The 18,202-nt window shown below is 41.3% G+C and overlaps 1 protein-coding gene across 1 annotated transcript in view; it reads right to left on the reverse strand.

The window, feature by feature from the left end:
* GALNTL6 (polypeptide N-acetylgalactosaminyltransferase like 6) overlaps positions 1-18,202 on the reverse strand; it is a 1,218,638-nt gene that overhangs the window by 806,858 nt on the left and 393,578 nt on the right. The gene's annotated exons all lie outside the window — the stretch shown is intronic.

Raw genomic sequence — 18,202 nt, forward strand, 5'->3', positions numbered from 1 at the left:
ATTGCTGTTGACCAGCTCTATACATGTCAAAATCTTTTACCAGTTTTAAATAAGAGTATGTGTCACACACCTAACATTTCCTATTTCATTTCATCCAGAGATGATCAGGGTACAACCTCTGAGAGTAAATGCCTAGTTGTCTTCACTTGCCCAAAGTGTAAATCCTAGTAATGCCAGAAATTTCATATTAAATGGAAATATTTCTGTTTGTGATTTGTATGGACTCATTCATTTTGGTGAAGTACATCTGAATGGCCTGTAGGCAATTTTAGCAACATTTGTGGAATGCTCACTGTGTAGAAGGTACAGTTATATGCTCTGTGTATAGATCATTCTGTCTTTATGAGAGTCTTTATGAGAGTCTTTCAGTGTAAATCTCCATTTATCTGCCAATTAAATGAAGACCCAGAGAAGTGAATTAACTTGAATTAAACCACAGTGGCAAAGTCAGCACTTGAACCAGTTCTGTTAAGACCAAAATTGTATTCCTAACAACTATTAAATACTGCCTCCTATCTGGATTTCTGTTAAATTATGGTATACGGTTATTCTTGTTGTTGAACTCGTTACCAAGTCAGCAACTCCAGTCACATGTTTTATGCTTTAGTAAAACTCAGTATATTCTGATGTTATCTTGAAAATTATTTCTGTGTACATTGCTGAAATTACTTATTTTACTTCTTTTTTATGGTGTTTATTTTGCCTTTTTTTTCCTTTTCTTTTTATGGCCTCACCTGAAACAGATGGAAGTTCCCAGGCTAGAAGCTGAATCTGAGCTGCATCTGATGGCTTATGCCACAGTCACAGAAACAGCAGATCTGAGCTGCACGTGTGACCTAAACTGCAGTTGTGGCAATGCCAGATCCTTAACCCACTGAGCAAGGCCAGGAATCGAATCTTCATGGACTCGATGAAGAGTTCTCAACCCACTGAACCACGATGGGAATTCTGTATAGTGTTTCTTTTAGTAATAAACAACAACAATCTTGAGTGAAATTTATTTTCACAATCTTTTTTTTGACCACACCCACAGTGGCATGTGGAAGTTTCCAGGTCATGGATGAACCTGAGCCACAGCAGTGACCCAAGCCACTATGGTGAAAATGCTGGATCCTTAACCTGCTGCACCATAAGTGAACTCTTATTTTCACAATCTTAATACTTGAGGTAACATCAAATAAATGGTTTCATATTTACATGCCATTTTCCTTTTATTTGGTTAATTTGTGGAAATAAATAATATATCTACAGAGTAAAGAGAAGAACATGTTGAAAGTTTAGGTAAAACAAAACATAAATATTTCAGTGAGGAATTTTTAATCCTAAGAGCTTTTTACAAGGCAAATAAAAGATTTTACTCCTTAGTTTGAAATAGTTACTGAGCTTATGAAAAAAAAAAATATCTACCTTCAGTCCATCTTTATAGCTTATAAAGGATCCAGTTGTTTTGAAAGAATAAAAGTGCACTTAGTATTTCACAAAAATCAAAGTAGTTAAATCAGAGGAAAGATTTTTCTGGATCAGGTAACTATTACTTATACATATTTTTAAAAATTGTAACAGTGGTGAGTTCAAGAAAAAGTAACAGAGATAACAGAAGATAATGGTGAGTTTATATAAAATATTTAAAATAATGATACATTTTAAAAGGAAGATGATAAGGAAGAAAAGATAAAAAAATTAACAGAAAAAATTAGAATGAAATGGGAAAAAATAATTTTGCAGTTATAATAGTGATACTAAAAAACCTGATGCATTTTTCCTAATTGATATTGATTTTATAAATAGAAATTTTACTCAAAACAGCCATGATTGGGAAATTTTAAATAGGCAAATAACTAAATAACTTTAAAATACAAAACCTGAGGAAGGATCAAGATTGTGAAGGAGTAAGACATCACACTCATCATCTCCCACAAACACATCAACAAACACATCTACATGCAAAATGATTCACACAGAACATCTACTGAACACTGGCAGAAAAACTTAAACTTCCAAAAAGGTCAAGAAACTCTTGACATACCTGGATAGAACAAAAGAAAAAGACATAGGTTGAGAAAAAAAGAATCAGGACAGGACTAGCATTCCTGAAATGGAACTGTGAAAGAGCAAAGGAACCCATATCCTGGGAAGCCACCTAGCCGAAGGGGAGATCAACTGAGATGGAGGGACCTCAAAGTCACCAAGAAAAGCACAGCAGCAGAGCAGAGGAGGGCAAAATAAAGTGAAAGTCTCACAGATTATCTGTACCACCTCCCTAGACACCACAGCCTGAGACACTTGGGTGGGGGCTGGGTGCTGAGATTCAGGCTTTGGAGGTCAGTTCCTGGGAGAGGATTAGGGTTGGCTGTGTCTGGTCAGCCTGAGGGGCAGGGGAGTGGCGTGCTACGGGCTGGGAGTGGAATGCCATGGCAGAGGGAATCCGTGAAGAGGTCTGGGCCTTCAGGAGAAGCAAGGCACCATTGTTGGGGAGGGTGAGAAGAGGGACAGACCACCACAGCAATCTCCCTGAACATGTGCAGGCTCTCAGAGGGCAAATATTAACAGACATAAAAGGAGAAATTGATGGGAATACAATCATCATAGGAGACTTTAACACCCCACTCACATCAAAGGACAGATCCTCTAGACAGAAAATCAATAAGGCAATAGAGATCCTAAATGACACAATAGAAAAGTTAGACTTAATTGACATTTTCAGGACCTTACATCCAAAAAAGTCAGAACATACATTCTTCTCAAGTGCACATGGAACATTCTCAAGGATCAATCACATACGGGGGAACAAGTCTAACCTCAACAAATTTAAGAGTATAGAAATTATTTCAAGTATCCTCTCTGACCACAATGGCATGAAACTAGAAATCAATAACAGGAAAAGAAATGCGAAAAAACTAACTACATGGAGACTAAACAACATGCTACTAAAAAACCAATGAATCAATGAGGAAATCAAGATAGAAATTAAAAAACACCTTGAGACAAATGATAATGAAGAGACTCCATTCAAAATCTAAGGGATGTCACAAAAGCAGTGTTTAGTGGGAAATTCATAGTGATACAGGCCTTTGTCAAAAAAGAAGAAAAACCTCAAATCAATAATTTAACCTACTACCTAAATGAATTAGAAAAAGAAGAACAAAGAAAGCCTAAATCGGCAGAAGGAAGGAAATCATAAAAATCAGAGGGGAAATCAACAAAATAGAGATTCAAAAAACATAAGAAAAAAAATCAATAAAACCAAGAGCTGGTTCTTTGAAAAGGTAAACAAAATTGACAACCCCCTGGCCAGACTCGCCAATAGGAGAGGAAAAAAAAAAAAAAACCCAAAAACAAAACAAGAAATGAAAAAGGAGAAATCACAATAGATACTACAGAAATACAAAAAAAAAAAAACCCATAATAGAATACTATAAACAATTATATGACAACAAATTTGACAACCTAGAAGAAATGGACAACTTTGTAGACTTAAAGCCTACCAAAACTGAATCAAGAAGAAATAGATCAACTGAACAGACCAATCACTAGAAATGAAAATGAATATATAATAAAAACGCTCCTTCCAAATAAAAGTCCAGGACCAGATGGCTTCACAGGTGAATTCCACCACACATACAAAGAGGAATTTATACCCATCCTCCTTAAACTTTTCCAAAAGGTTGAAGAAGAAGGTACACTCCCAAAGACATTCTATGATGCCATCACCCTAATACCAAAACCAGACAAAGATACCACTAAAAAAGAAAACTATAGGCCAATATCTTTGATGAATACAGACCAAAAATTCTCAACAAAATTTTAGCCAACCAAATCCAACACATAAAAAAGATCATACACCATGACCAAGTGGGATACATCCCAGGTTCAGAAGCATGGTTCAACATACACAAATCAATCCATGACATATACCACATTAATAAAAGAAAAGTCAAAAACCACATGATCATTTCAATAGATGCAGAAAAAGCATGTGACAAAGTCCAATATCCATTCATGATAAAAAGTCTTACCAAAGCAGGTATAGAGGGAATATACTTTAACATAATCAAAGCCATTTATGACAAACCCACACCAAATATAATACTCAATGGAGAAAAGCTGAAAACCTTCCCACTAAAATCTGGAACAAGACAAGGATGACCATGCTCACCACTTTTATTCAACATAGTATTGGAAGTACTAGCCACAGCAATCAGACAAACAAAAGAAATAGAAGGTATCCATTTGGAAGGGACACGATAAAATTGTCACTATATGCAGATGACATGATAGTATATATAGAAAACCCTAAGGACTCAACCCCAAAACTATTCAAACTGATCAACAAATTCAGCAAAGTATCAGGATATGAGATTAACATTCAGAAATAGATTGCATTTCTATATACTAACAATGAAATATTAGAAAAGGAATACAAAAATAAATTACCTTTCAAAATTGCATCCAAAAAAAACAAAAAAATACAAAAAACCAAAGATCTGGGAATAAACCTGACCAAGGTGGTGAAGGACTTATATGCTAAGAACTACAAAATGTTCATCAAGGAAATTAAAGAGGATTCAAAGAAATGGAAAGATATTCAGTGCTCTTGGGTTGGAAAAATTAATATTGTAAAAATGGCCATACTACCAAAAGCAATCTACAGATTCAATGCAATCCCTATCAATTTAACCATGACATTTTTCACAGAACTAGAAGAAAAACCCAAAACTTTATATGGAACCACAAAAGACCCAGAATTGCCGAAGCAATCCTGAAGAGCAAAAACCAAGAAGGAGGCATAGCTCTCCCAGACTTCAGGCAATATTACAAAGCTACAGTCATCAAGACAGTGTGGTACTGTACCAAAAACAGAAAGACAGACCAATGGAACAGAATAGAGACAACTATGGTCAATACATCTTTGACAAAGGAGGCAAGAATATAAATTGGGAAAAAGACAATCTTTTTAGCAAGTATTTCTGGGAAAATTGGACAGCTGCATTCAAAGCAATGAAACTAGAATACACCCAAAAATAAACACAAAAATAAACTCAAAATGGCTTAAAGACTTAAATATAAGACAAGATATCATCAAACTCCTGGAAAAGAACACAGGCAAAACATTCTCTGACATCAACCTTACAAATGTTTTCTCAGGTCAATCTCTCAAGGCAATAGAAATAAAAGCAAAAATAAACCAATCATACATAATCAAACTGACAAGCTTATGCACAGCAAAGGAAAACATAAATAAAAAAAAAAAACTTACAGAATGGGAGAAAATAGTTTCAAATGATGCAACTGACAAGGGCTTAATCTCCAAAATATACAAACAACTTATATAACTCAACAGCAAAAAGGCCAACAACCCAATTGAAAAATGGGCAAAAGACCTGAATAGACATTTTTCCAAAGAAGATATGCAGATGGCCAACAAACATATGAAAAAATGTTCAACATCACTGACTTTTAGAGAAATGCAAATCAAAACTACTATGAGGTACCACCTCACACTATTTAGAAAGGCCATCATTAACATGTGCACAAATAACAAATGCTGGAGAGGGTGTGGAGAAAAGAGAACCTTCCTGGACCATTGGTGGGAATGTAAATTGGTACAACCATTATGGAAAACAGAATGGAGGTACCGTAGAAAACTATACATAGAACTACCATATGACCCAGCATCCCACTCTCAGGCATATATCCAGACAAAACTTTCCTTGAAAAATACACATGCACCCACGTGTTCATTGCAGCACTATTCACAATAGCCAATACATGGAAACAACCTAAATGTCCATGGACTGAGGAATAAACTAAAATATGTGGTATATATATTTCAATGGAATCCTACTCAGCCATAAAAAGAACAAAATAATGCCATCTGCAGCAACGTGGATGGAACTAGCGACTCATACCAAGTGAAGTAAGAAAGAGAAAGACAAATACCATATGATTTCACTTATATCTGGAATCTAATATATGGTGCAAATGAACCTTTCCACAGAAAAGAAAATCATGGACATGGAGAACAGACTTGTGGTTCCCAAGGGGGAGGAGGAGAGAGTGGGAGGGACTGGGAATTTGGGGTTAATAGATGCAAACTATTGCCTTTGGAATGGAAAAGCAATGAGATCCTGCTGTATAGCGCTGGGAACTATATCTAGTCACTTATGATGGAGCATGATAACATGAGAAAAAGGAATGTATATGTGTATATGTGACTGGGTCACCTTGCTGTACAGTAGAAAACTGACAGAACACTATAAACCAGCTGTAATGGAAAAAAATTAAAAAATATAAAACCCATGTTTTGTCTCAGCTATGCATTTCCAACAATGACTACTAAGAAGTAATGGAAATCTTACACTGATACAGAAAATATCAATTTATTTTTATTTATTGATTTATTTTTTTACTGCTGCTCCTGTGGCTTATGAAAATTCCCAGGCTTGGTGTTAAAAGAGAGCTGCATCTGAGGCCTACACCATGGCCATGGCAACACTGGATCCAAGCTGCATATGCGACCTATACCACAGCTTGCAGCAATGCCAGATCCCTAACCCACTGAATGAGGCCAGGGATCAAACCTGCATCCTTATGGACACTATGTTGGGTTCATAACCTGGCTGAGCCACAACAGGAACTCTCAGATAATATCAATCTTAAGACATCCCTTTCAGATTAAAACAGATAATTTCAAAATACATTTTGACCTGAAGCGTGGAGATATTGTATAAATGCCAAATATGCAAAGCTCCCTGAACACCTGCTGGTTGGCAAGCTGGCCCCACCCTTGTACCAGAAGGGCAAGGAGAGACCAAGAAAGAGGCAGACCCTTGGGATGGGCAGGTTTAATAGGAGGGATCTTACATAGGAGGCTTGTTGCCTCAGGACAAGTAGCTCTCCACATCCATCTGTCAGAATATTAAAAGTTGATAAAGAGGCCTTAAGTGGATCCAGTCACTACTCAGTCCACATGGTTTCAACGCCACTTTACTCTCTCAAGACAGCATCCTTGAAATTGGCTCCCACCATGAGGATGGTGGGTGGATGTACATTCCAAGAATGGGCTGGGGGTGGGGAGCCTCCTTTGCCCAGGTTCAGTGCGCAGGTGGAGCAGTGGTCATGACCTCTTGGTGACCTCCAGCATCCTACCCCTCAAGACAGGTTCTTACAATCTCCTACGCACCCCTCTTTTGCAGTGGGGCCTGGGCCATCTGCAGGGGTCCTTCCCAGCTGGAGGTGGCCTGTTGCCTGTACTGGAGGCAGAGGCAAGAGAAGACACAGATAAAGATGATGAATCTCAATATATTTTTTTTTTTCCATCAAGAGCCCCATGATTGGAACCATGGATGTATGAGGTCCCCTGAGCTGGGGGTCTGGTCACATGGCTTCTCACCTGCGTCCTCCTGTAATTTAATAGCAGGTGTGAACAGTTTATACGTTCCTCTGGGGCAGCAATGATGTCCAAGTCTGTCCTATTTGGGAAAATGACTCGTGGGCTTCATTCAAGGAAATGTAGTCAACGTCTGTGTGAGCTGTGATGTCTTGCAGGCTGATGGTGGCGGGGGTGGGGGAGAAAGATGGAAGCCCCAGGTGGTCCCAGTGGGAAACAGAGCATGTCCCCCTGACCTTCAGGGAGGGAGGTCGGCAGCTTTGGGAACTTGGCCTGGTTGGGCAACAATGGATCCAAGCTGCATCTGCACATGTTGGCTGAGGGAGGCAGCACGGTCAGCCATGAGGAGAGGGGCTGGGTAGGAGATAACAGACCAGGACCCACCTTCTCTCCTCTCTCACTAGTGCACATTCCACTCCAGGCATAGTACATCCCACCAGCCCAGCTGGCAGCAGAACAACAGAATCCCAGAACAACAGGAGACTGTGTGGTTCTCCCTCACCCTGGCTGTGGGGTAACCTACTCATCCCTGTGGGATGTCCCATCACAAATCCAGTAGCTCTACCTGTCCCATGTGATGGGGCTGGGTGTTCTCAGCATTGTTGCACACTGATCCCTGGGAGAATCTGGGGCTGGCTTCTTCCTACCACCTCCATGCCTTTACAGTGCTGGGTGTCCCTGCAGGGGTTCCCAGTCTGGCCTTCATGGCAACAGGCCCTTCTCGTTAATCATCCAAATGTATTCAAGCTGAAGTGGTACCTCAGTCCACCCGGTCATGCCGTTTTACTAGTCAGTAATTTCATCTGCTGCTTAATCGATCCATTTTTTCTATCAGTCCTGTTGCTTTTGGGTCACAGAAGAAACAGAACCTCCATCCAGCACCATGGCACATTACACAGTCTTGCACATCATGACCTTTGAACATGACCCTTAGTCACTATCTCACAAGGGTATCCACACAGTCTCAGCTTCTCTATTCTCCCAAAGCCCGGTTTGTGTGGTGGACAGGAGAAGTGTGAGTTAATCCAGACATAATGTCCTCAAAAACCAAGGCTTGTTTAGAACATTCACTTGGAGGGAGGGACAAGCATGATCAATCTGACAGTCCCTTACTGTGCGGAACTCAGTGGAGGGTCCCGGGCTCCTTCAGCAGTTGCCTCAGATGTTGTTCAGAACACACAGGATATGCTGTCATTGCACTAACCAAGTCACTGTCTTTGACGGTGATATCCTGTCACTGGGGAGCACCCTGGAAGGGTGGGTGGGGACCATGACAGGCAATGAGTGGCCCACCTGATTTATGCACCCATCTGATGCATCTCCTGATGCAACTTCTTGATCATCCCCCATGCGGCGTCCCATTATCTAAACCACCAGGTCACTCCCTCTAGAAGAGCCCATCTGTCCATGCAGAGGGCTAATGGCCAGGGTTCCTGAGTGATCACAGCTCAACCGCACTAAGTTGAGCCCACTGGTGCTGCAGTCAAGCCAGTTCCCACCCAGATGATGTTGGTGCCGGCCTGAATAGCAGCTGAAGTCCCTGTGGATAGGTGGTCCTGACTAGACCCCTCTGCAGGCCAGGCTTCAGCGGGAAGTTCCCCACTTGCCCTCTACAGACTGCAGGGATCACTGCAAAAATAGAGGAGCACAGGTGGAGGAACTACTCTTCAGAGCCTAAGAGCACCACATCTCTAGAGACAGTGAGCTGGCAGACAGGCTTCTCTGCTGCGGTGGCTGCCGCTTAAACAACCCTGGAGTTTGGGTGGGTCCGTAGAACATATTTCTACCCAGCCCTCAGGAGAAAGGGGAGTTCTTGCTACAGCCTCTTCTTCCTGGGAGGTTCCACCAGGAGCAGCGTGATGTAGGGTCTGCTGCTCTCTGGGGGGAAATTTGGTCTCTGCCCACTTCCAGAGCTGGGACCAGCATCCTAGAGGTACTCTCGCTGTTGTCTCTGCCACTATCCTCAACCCATACCTTCTGGAGTCACAGACACATCAAACTTGAATGGCAGCCCTGCTTGGGAGATGCCAAGGTCTTCAATCCCCTTCCCTGGTACTTTCGTTCCTCAAAGGTGACTGGCAGTCCTGATCCCCAGTCCTACACACGCCCTTTCTTTGCCAGGAGGACCAAGGGATGAATGCCCTGTGAGAGGTGGGAATAAAGGTCCTGGAAAACCCTCCAGATTCCTATGAATGCTTGCACTTCCTCAGGTTCTTAGTGCTTGGATAGGTCAGCACCTTATCCATCACAGCTTCTGAGACAATGTGTCTTACCTGATCAAGCAACTCCCTGAAACATCACTGCAGTGCCTGCACCTTGCAATGTCTGCAGTTTGATTGCCCATCCTCCCCCTCACCAACGTTCCAGAAAAGCCTGCAGGCTCTGCTGTGCTGGCAAGGCTTCACCCATTAACACTGAATCCTCAGTGCAACAGGCCCATTTTACTGATGTGGGAAGGAGAGGGAGTAGGTCTCAGATGCCCTATGCAGTCCCTTCCATGCAAAGGCAAATCTGTCCTATGACTCAGTGGCCAGGGGTGGGCTGAAGAAAAGTACTTGCTAGGTCCTGCACAGCCTGGTACACTCTAGGATCGGGGTCAAGGCATCTAAGATGGGGCACAACTGCTCAGATGGGGGCACAAGATTGTTCCTGTCTCGTGATTCACGTCATCTGCTAGGCGCCATCTTGCTTTTTTTTACTGCTACATAGGGCTATTGAGAACACTATGGGCAGAGGGTGCAATACGCATTCTGTCCACTTCCTGGATAGTTTCTTTCTTAAGCCCACAGGCAATTCATTTTGTCTGCCAGTTACCATGCTTCATGGGGGTGGGGAAGACTTACTGGCTCACACCTGGCCTTTCCTCTAGGTGCTGATGTGATAAACCTGGAGGCAGATGTCACCATGGCAGGGGTGCAAAGTTTGACCTTGTATGTTCTCTGGTACTGGAGTCATTAAAACTTTGTAAACTCATGGGGGAGAACGCCCAGTGTGCAGTGTCAAAGGGACCATCCTGCCTTCCTGACCAGAACAGCTTGTTCTCCATAACCATCAATGGTGCAGAGGGGGCAGAAAACTTCAGAGGGTGACCATCACCTGATGTTTATTTCTGGCCACCAGTGAGGAGTTGAGCTCAAGGTGATGTCTCCTATCGCCCCTGACAGCCTCCACCTGGAGATAATCTTGGCCTTCATCCTACAACTGGGGCTTAGGAGGCACCAACCTTGAATAGCTATCCATATCTCTGAGGCTTCTGCTGGAGCCAGTGGGGCAGGTCTGAAATGTTGCTCAGGTTTAAGGCTATCCATGAGTTGCTCAGTCTATTCAGGTGTGGCCCTGACAGCAAGGAGGTCAAACCATATTTGCTCCTGAGTTCTATTTACTGGACCCTTACAGCCTCTGGAAGATCCTGGTGGCCTTTTGAGCACCCTCTGTCTCGTCTCCCTCAGGTCTTTCCATAGCCCAGACTGGTTCCCAGGCTTTGTCAGTTTACCCCAGATCAGCAATGGACAAAGGATGGCCCAACACCATCTATTTCTTGCCCCTAAGCTGGGCTAGCATGGAAGTCCCATCCCATACTCAGTGCTGGGGGTGGGACAGCAGTAACTTGGCTTTCATTCGTGCAGTGCGTGTGCCCTGATCAGGGTCTTCCAAGATGGCATAGATGGTCTGCCTCATTCCCCACTCCCTAAGAACTTGTGGTTCCTCTTCTACAGATTTCCAGGGTCCCTGTGCTGAGGGAGAGCCAACCCTCCCCCCAGCTGAATTATCCAACTTGTAAGGGAGTGAACCCCTAAACCCCCAGTCCTGCAGGTGCTGCTGGAAGGCAAGGTGGGTGGCCACAGTGCTCATTTCCCTGCCTCCTGGGGTCAGGGAAACACCTCCCCCTACCCTAGCTCCCATCCCATAAGTGCCACTAACCTCTCCTGGGCACTTTCTCTGGTGCTCCACAGCTGCATCAATACCTACAGCGGTACTATGTTCTCCCCTCCTGAATGTTTCCTGAGCTGGGGACTGCCTGCTGGCTGGGGTCACCATTGCTGTTGCTGGGCTCTTGCTTTCCTTTGTAGGAGGGGTTGGAAGGTGAGGGGTTTCATCCTATTGTCATCACTACAACATCCTTGTCTTCACCCTCATCAACTCCCCAGGGCACCCATCTCTTTTAACATTCCAATCAGGATGTCACAAGCACTGGACCTTATCGTGGTGATGGCACCCTTGCTTTGCAAACCCCGGCTGAGATCCCCGGCACATCACCCCACTCCCCTCAATCCACGCGTCCTTCTGCAACCTCTGCCCTTGTTGAAAACTCTAACCTGAGCTTCAGTCTTTAGTCAGCATCTGTGGAGGAGAGGTCGGCCCACTTCCGGGATCATTTCTTCCCTGTCTTGGACGCTGGGCGTTACAGCAATTCTCTAGGTAATTGCACTGGTCCAGCTGGTGTTTTCCGGACGTCCACAAGCATCTAATATTCGGACCACCCCTCCCCACATAGAGGGTGTCAGCCAACTTGGGATCTTTCCTGTAGCTATCTCTTTCCCAAGGCCCACTTCTTTGGGCTGCTTTGGGGTTCCCAATTGTTAGTTCACAAGCCAGCCCCCTTACGTGGACTGCAAGGAGAGCCCAGAGAAGGATGCAGACTCCACCCCCACCCTGCCCAGATCAGAAGAGGCAAGTGTATCATGCAGATAACTGACACAGTAAGCATCAGGTTTGTGGGGAACAGCCCCAATACCAACAACTCTCCGCACCACCCACCTGCATCTTGAACCTTTATTGGGAGGCCTTAAGGGGTGGGGCTTAGTCACTATCCAATCAGATGGTCTCAGCACTGCTTTGCTCTCTCTTGAGCCTGAAGCCTTGAAAGAGGTCTTAAGTGGAAACGGTGGGCAGAGCGCCGATTCCAAGGACCAGGGAGGGGTGAGGAGCCTCCCACTGCTTACATCCAGTTTGCGGTTAACCAGGTGTCATGACCTTTCCGTGACCTCCTCCTCCAACTTTGTCAGGCACATTCAATTTCCCTTATTTTGTTACATTTAAAGCAGATAATTCTTAGCAGCTGGTAAAAGAAAGCAGATTGACCACAAGAGTTAATATTTGCTTCCTCCAGAAAACCTCTGAGAATGACAGCAAAGCTCAGAGAATCAAGAAAGCAGACAGTGGAACTGAGGTGAAGTTTTTATAAATGTCTGAGAGTTACTGGGAGGGAATTTTTTTGGTTTTTTGGCCAATGAACTTCTAAAATATGTAAAATTGGAGGCATCAAGTGTTTCTGAGGACAGGATTATAGGTGAAAATAGTAAGATCGACATTTTTACATAGATTAGATTCTCCTGGGTTAGACTGCCTTTTTCAACAACCAGGTGATTCCTGAGGCCCATCCACCATGCTATCCGCCTGTAGAGAACTGGAGTTTAAATGAAAGAAGTGTGTTCTCATGCCGCTAAAGACAGTTCCCTGTAGGAAAAATCAGGGTTCTCTGTGAGTCTATATACTGAGTGTTGTTAAGCACATATGGCCCTCACTGGGCTCCCAGAAAGCTGCCAGCAGACTCACGCCCCTTAGACAAAAGAAGATAAATTCCTATTTTAAAAAACTGAATAAAAAGAAAGGACCAGGCACTGGCGCCCAGGTAACTGCACACCTAGTAACTGTGAGGGGAAGTTCTTCCAGACACACAGCACTTCATAGGAGTGTTTCCACTCCTTCACTTACAGGTAGGAACAGCCAAGGATTACGAGGCATTTGGGAGAATTTTAACATAAAATCAGAGGCTGAAATAAAAAAAAGCTCTGATAAACCTGAAAGAAATGCAGGCAATGTAAGGCTCAGAAGAAAACTGACCCTTCCTCCAAAAAATCTAAATTTAATTTCCTCAAAGAGCTTTAAGAAAAGGTTCTCTATTGAAAGTGAAATCTAAAAAGAGAATTTTGAGAATGAGAAAGAACTCTTGGAATGTGAAAATGAGATAGTAAGCGAGAGTAATTGAGAGACCATTGGAAAGTGAAGGTCAAAGGAATGCCATGAAGAAAGTCAAAAGAAAAAGAAGAAAAAGGAGGAGCAGGATAACAGGGAGGGGGAGGGGGAAGAGAGGGAGAGAAAAAACAAGAGAATCAGAGACATAAAGATAAAAGTTGAAGGGAAGTGGCAAAATGGAAGAAGTACATCTAGAGAACATCCAATCCTGAATGTACAAGGTGGATGGGGTGGAAAGAAGCTCCAAAAAGGATGCTTTTGTGAAAAAAAAAAAAAACATATAGAAAAACTTACTCTCCGCCTATCTTTAAAAACATATTGAGTTACAGTTCTTCCAAAGAGATTAGGATGGATTAATGATGCATATATAAAAATATAAGCAAAAGGAAAATGGGGCAATTAATAACTAGAGGCAAAAAAAAACCCAATGTACAAGAAGGAAGGTGTAATTATAACACACTGCTTGCTTTAGGTGTGAATATTCTTACCTAAATATGGGTTGAGTATAAGTGGTGCTGTAACCATTTTGGAGGTTGAGGGTAAGGGTGGAAAAATATAGCTAAATATACATTTCATATAACAGGAAAACAATAGTTAAAAACAAATGGAAAAAAAATCAAAGAACAGTAATATACACATTCTATGTACAAATATGGGAGCCTGTATCAGAAGAAAGATAGAAAATTGACATGGTTTCCCTGGGTATTAGAAATTAGGAGTAGAGGGAAGTGGTCTGGGGCATTTCTGGTTATCATCAGAGGCTTTATATTATGATTACATTTAAAAAATTTTTTCAAATATAACTTTATATTGATAAATCTCAAATAAAATGTCTTAGACATTATTGGCAGTTACTGGTGCCCCTGTAAGATGAGTTGGCATTATGAGACAATTTTATGATGGCAGAAGAATCAGGTTACAGCAGGCCACCTGAAACTGCTTTAATAAAGGTTATCTGAGGATTTGCTCTACTAATGCTTCCTCTTATCTATGCATCCATCACAGAGACCAGCAACATCAGCATCACCTGGGAACTTGTTAGAAATACAATTCCCTTCTCCCAACTCATGCCTGTTCACTCAGAAACTTTCAGATGAGAGAGCCACAGACGTTTAGGTTAATAAGTTCTCCAAGTGATTCTGAGGCTTACTAAAATTTGAGGGCCACTATTCCACATGAATAGAGAGAGGCACAATTATCACATTAAGAAAAACTGTCATAAGTCTTGGCAATGTTTTCTTGGATCTGTCTCCTCTTTCAAGGAAAATAAAAGCAAAAATAAACAAATGGGACCTAATTAAACTTAAATGCCTTTGCACAGCAATGGAAACCATCAATAAAATGAAAAGACAATCTCCAGGATCGGAGAAGACATTTGAAAATGATAAGTCTGAAAAAATATATAACAGCTTATACAACTTAATTAAAAAAAAAACCCAAACAACCAGATTAAAAAAATGGGCAGAAGACTTGAATAGACATGTTTCCAAAGAAGACATACAGAGACCAACAGACACATGAAAAAAGATGCTCAACATCACTAGTTATTAGAGAAAGGGAAATCAAAACCATAATGAGATATCACCTCACACCTGTCAGATGGCTATTGTCAAAGGACAACAAATAATAACCATTGCCAAAGATGTGGAGAAAGAGGGACCCCCGCACACTGTTGTGGGAAAGTAAATTGGGGCAGCCACAATGAAAAACAATATGGAGTGGCTTTACAAAGTTAAAAATAGAACTACTGTATGATCTAGCAATCCAGTCCTGGATATATATCCAAAGAAAATGAAAACACTAATTTAAAAAGATAATACACCCTAATTTCAACAGCCAAGATACGGATTAATTTCAACAGCCAACAGCGGCATTAATTTCAACAGCCAAGATACAGATGAAACCCAAGTGTCTATCAACAGATGAATGGATTAAGTTATGATATATATAAAATAGAATATGAGCCACTAAAAAATGAAATGTTGCCATTTTCAGCAACACGGATGTACCTGGATTGTATGATGCTAGTGAAATAAACCAGAGAGAAAAACGCAACTACTGTATGTTATCGCTTACATGTGAAATCCGAAAAATAAAGCAAGCAAACAACTATAATGAAACAGAAACAGACTGATAGATACAGAGTACAAAATTAATGGTTACCAGTGAGGAGAGGGCAGGCAGGAGGGGCACAGGGAGGGAGAATTACAAACTATTATGTGTCAAATCAAATAAAAGGATATATTGTGTAGCATGGAGACTATAGCCAATATTTTATAATAACTTTAAATGGAGGGTAATCTAGACAAGCATTGAATCACTATGTTGAACACCTAAAACTAATATAACATTGTACATCAATGATAGTTTAAAAAGCATTTAAAAAAAAAAAGTCAGACTCATTTATAAAACTTGTGCCTCATTCTACTACAAAATCTTTAATTAATTAATTTTTGGAGGGCTGATGACCTATATACAGAATGCGTGTTTGCATTCCTTTTACCTGCCCAAAAGATGAGTGAATAAACCTAAATTGATCCCAGTCCATTGTGTAGAACTTGGTTCTGAAAGCTTAACCATCAGCAGATGACCCAGAAGTATCCTGCCCTTTCCTTTCATGTGAGCCATGTCCAGTGCCAGATCCACTGCTTCTCTCCTGGGTGATGTCATGTGTCCTCTATATAGCTAAAGCAGTAGAGACCCATTATCTATGTCCTTGTAAATAAATAGAGTGTTGTACTTGCATAGGGCATGTATTTCAGACCCATCACTAGGTCAGTCTCTTATTTGTGAGCATTCTTTTTCACCTTGTGGACTTTTTTTATTCACTGTAATGTTGCTATAAATAATTAACTTGGAAAAGTAGCAGGGATGGAAGAGACAGAATCTATTAAGTGGAAACCATATGTAGTCATTAGTGCTGACGCCAAGAGCCCATCAAAAGATAATGTACTTAAGAATGGGTCAGGAAAATAGTCTCCAAGGGCAAAACATTACTCATAGATGATGTGTTTGTCAGAGGGAGCAAATTCAAATATCTTCTGGGATCAGAGATGTGACACAATTAGGTGAGACACATGGATGAACTGAGGGGTTCATCCTGGGCTACCTGACCACTGTACTTGACTTTTAAATAATCTTGAAATGTTTTTTAGAGGGTGTCTCTCTGGAAACCCCAGGTGAATAAACAAACAAACAAAAAACAAATTTGCTCCTTGACTCTAAATTAGAACCATTTTATTTATGATAACTATTCTATGGTGATAATCCTGAAGATGCATGTGTGCATCTCTAGGAAGGAAAGATGGCCTTTATTCTCAAACCTATCTGAGGTTTTATAAATCAACCAATGGAATTTTATTCTCACAATTAACCACAGACCTACCACTATACTTGTTCTTTAGAAGCCCATATGATGGAGTACAAGTACTCTGCATTCGGGACCCAGAAGACATATATTAAGGTTTCAAACCCTGTGCAGGAAACCTACATTTCTTTTAGGCCCCTCAGCTAACGCATGTATGAAATTAGGGTAATAAAAATAATACCTACCATCCTTACTTCACAAAGTGTTTTGAGTAGTAAATCAGATAAAGTATGTGAGAGCCCTCAGTTTATGATAAAGTAACATAAATGCCAGTAGCTTCCATAATCTCTCCTACATTTATGGATATTTGAGTTATTCCCACTGCCCTTGAAAAGTTATAACATAGTTGAAGAGATAAAACTCACATGCCGTAAACAAGCGATAAATTATGTGGACCAAGGTCTCCATAAATGTTAATAGAATAGAGTGGTGGGTGTGAAATCTTACATTGGATGTCAATCAGTTTCCTATATATTACTGCCACCTGGGAGGTGTTCTAAGCAAACAGACGCTGCTAAAAAAGAAATACAGTGAGTAACTGGGAAAAATAAGATAACTGACATTTATTCTTCTATCGTTGTAAGAGTAGGATGATGAACTTGAGTTCAGAAATGTTAAGGCCACATAATAAAGTTTTCAAGATTATATAACTAATAAGCAGCAAACTAGAATATGCATCAAACCTATGTGCCTTCAAATCTTATAGCTTACTAAACTCAACCATAGAAACTTTTCATGATTCTCTCATTATTCATAGATTCAAAGTTGAATTAAGTCATTTTGAAAATGCTCAGATTTATGTAAAACAAGGATATTAGAACATTTCCTCATACCACATGCAAAAACGAACTCAAAGTGGACTAAATACCTAAATGTAAAACCTGAAACCATAAAACTAGAAGTGAACATAGGCAATTTATGTCAACACTCTTGACATAAATTGTAGCAATATTTTCTAGATCTGTCTCCTAAAGAAAAGGAAATAAAAGCAAAAATAAACAAATTGGGCCTAATTAAACATAAAAGCTTTTGCACAGCAAAGTAAATCATCAACAAAATGAAAAGACAACCCATGGGAGAAAATATACTATGACTGAAGAGGGGTTAATGTTCAAAATATATTAACATACATACAATTCAATATTAAAAATATAAAAAATAAAAAAGTAGGCAGACATCCCAGAGGGCTAGCCTCAACAATTGCCTGAAGCCTACCACAACAGGGGCTGTCCCTGCCCTGGCCTGCTTGTCCTTTGGAGCAGCACCCCCACAGAGCAGCACCAAACACCTCCAGCCCCCAGGAAAAGGCCTGCAGCCCAGAAAACTAGAACAAGCTTGGCCGGGCCGTGAAAAGATCTGCCTACATTCTCAGACAGCCCTTCCGAGTCAGGCTGCCCTGGGGAAGAGCCTCTTGGGTTCTCAGTGACCCAGATAGCTGCTCCAGCCCTTGGGGAGCACTGCACTGCAAT

This window comes from Phacochoerus africanus, chromosome 15 (assembly GCF_016906955.1).
Source record: "Phacochoerus africanus isolate WHEZ1 chromosome 15, ROS_Pafr_v1, whole genome shotgun sequence".
Lineage (NCBI taxonomy): Eukaryota > Metazoa > Chordata > Mammalia > Artiodactyla > Suidae > Phacochoerus > Phacochoerus africanus.